Source organism: Zalophus californianus, chromosome 12 (assembly GCF_009762305.2).
Source record: "Zalophus californianus isolate mZalCal1 chromosome 12, mZalCal1.pri.v2, whole genome shotgun sequence".
In the NCBI taxonomy this organism is placed as follows: domain Eukaryota; kingdom Metazoa; phylum Chordata; class Mammalia; order Carnivora; family Otariidae; genus Zalophus; species Zalophus californianus.
The window spans coordinates 66,819,687-66,822,252 of NC_045606.1; the positions used below are offsets into that span (position 1 = coordinate 66,819,687).

General features: G+C 39.8%; 1 non-coding gene across 1 annotated transcript; it reads right to left on the bottom strand.

The window, feature by feature from the left end:
- Nucleotides 1-224: 224 nt before the first annotated feature.
- Nucleotides 225-323, bottom strand: LOC113912087. Its single transcript, XR_003516707.1, has one exon. It is a non-coding gene; the product is annotated as a small nucleolar RNA SNORD116 (small nucleolar RNA).
- Nucleotides 324-2,566: the final 2,243 nt, after the last annotated feature.

Here is a 2,566-nt window from a genome sequence, read left to right on the forward strand (position 1 = left end):
GCTTATCTTCATGAAGAACGTGGCCTCAATTTCCAAGTTAACGTAAACCACTTAGAAAAATTGGGGCAAATTTAGCAGCATTGCTTTCTCACACTGATGGACTAAGTTCAGTTTTGCAGGGCTATTTGTTTTTTGTTGATGCCATTTGTAACTTTTGTACATCTTCATTGAGGAGTTCATACTGTAGGACTACCCTTTTAGAGGAGTTGACTTCATTCATTTTCAATAATCAAGTAAAAGAGAAAAGACATTGTAATTTTTTTTTCCTCACTCATTTTGTTCCAATTTCCAAGGAATGCATATGTGGGAGTCATCATTCGATCAGGAGACATGGTAAATTCTGAGTTGAAGTATGTATCTGTACATTGTAAGCGATGCTGGAAAATTTCCTTAAACAGTTTACTTCAGTGTTACATACAGTTATTTAAAAAAATCTTCCCTGTAACCTTGTGTATTCTGCTAAGCACATCTTAAAAGATGAGGTCACTGATGCTCACTGAGAAAGCTAAAGAGATTCTCTAGGGCAGAGGCAGGAATGGAGCTGCTTCAATTCTCTTCCGGTAGCAAAAGAAGTCATTGAAAGTAACACAGTGGTCATCAACCCTCCTCCTGGGCTGAATACATATTTTACTGACGTCATTTACATATTGTTGCTCAAAGCATAGTATCCATCAGAATCACCTCAAATTCCTGGTTAAAGGCAAGATAACTTTAGCTACTGAAAGAAAGTTGGAGGAGGCAGTCTCAGAATCTGCACTTTAACAAGCTTTTCAAGTGATGTGCATGCTTCCTAAGATCTGAGATCCACCGCATCGGGTAAGAGGTTTGATTTGCCTTTGTCATAGACGCTATTCTATTGCTTAGGGAAATGGTTTGCAGTGTATGGCTAACTGGCATTGCGTTGTTTCTCTACCGAGTGAACTTTCTTCTCTCTGCGAGTTTCAATTACTTTCTCACTAAAATAGCTTACATCTGGCAAAACTATCCAGGTTAGCAAGATGCCTGGATGTTCCCGAAACCTTCTCTCACCTAACATCTTGACCCATGTAGGTGGACTCCTTTAAAGGAAACTTTGCAGCTCAGGTTAAACAGCAGGGTCTGTCCTTAGATTTATTCCTCCTGCTGGACTTACAGGCGGTGGGCAATGGTGACAGAACACCTGGGCTTCCTATAGAGCCTGCAGCAATTTTTCTTGGCTAGGCAATTTGCTTTAACTGTCTACACCTTGATAACCTCTTTTTTCCCCAAGTGCTAAATTTGATATCTCCTTTAAACTGCATAAACATTGTAATGAATATAGAACTCAGCCATGCAATAACCTTGAGTGAATGGTGGCATGAAATGTAAAGGGTCACTCTGAGGTCTCCACTGGTTCCCTACATTCTGCCCTGTAGTACTAGTCCATGAGATTCAAGGAGATCATGTTCCAGTTACCTGGAGTGGAACACTAGGTGAGAAAACTTTGTAAGGTATAATGTATAAAGAGAAATAAAATGCAACGTTATTACCATCATTGTCAAGAAAAGTGATGTCAAATCAAGTTCTCTTGTTTAGGTTTGTTTGAAGGGGCAAAAGCAAGGCATTTTTTCAGGAGAAGAAAACCTAAAATACCAGATTCCATAGTTCTGAAATATTGCATGCTCATGTAATTTCCCCAGATTCTTACTTTTCTAAAATCTCTTTATACAGAAAACTATTTCTGCCATCTCTAGTTTCATTGTTGCGTGCTTATCCTTGACCATTAACCCAAACTGTAGACGTGGACTGGGGTGAGCCCCGGGCCAGCTGTATCAGAAACGCCCAGGGTTTTTGCTGAACCTAATGGGAGCTTAAGACCCTGCTGCAAATAATGCAATATATGTTAAGAAAAAAAAAAAGAAGAAGATAGCAGGAGGGGAAGAATGAAGGGGAGTAAGTCGGAGGGGGAGACGAACCATGAGAGACGATGGACTCTGAAAAACAAACAGGGTTCTAGAGGGAAGGGGGGTGGGGGGATGGGTTAGCCTGGTGATGGGTATTAAAGAGGGCACATTCTGCATGGAGCACTGGGTGTTATGCACAAACAATGAATCATGGAACACTACATCAAAAACTAATGATGTAATGTATGGTGATTAACATAACAATAAAAAATTATTAAAAAAAAAAAGACGCTGCTGCAAAGAAAGGAAGAAGGAAGAGGAAACTGGCATGACTGGCCAAGCTTCTCAACCTTCTTTAGTTTCTCTTCCATAAAATCAAAGCGGATTGTATCAGATTATCTTTAATGTAGTTACCAGCTCTAAAGCTAAGCCTCAGTGAAACCTTTCAGGAGGGGGAAGGGAAAGGAAGAGAAATATAAAATAGGAGAGATAAGAGGAGGAAGGAAAGAGAGGAGGGAGGAGAGGAAATAAGCAAATGTGTGGTTGAAAGAGCATCTCGCCAGTTACCTTGGCTGTGATTCTGTGATACTGAGCAAAGGAGTACCTAATGTGGTATTCAGAGGAATTAAAGAAATAAGCAAGCAACTAAATAAATCACAAAAATCATAACTGGTTTTCTCACAGTCAAAAGTGTTTTCATATCT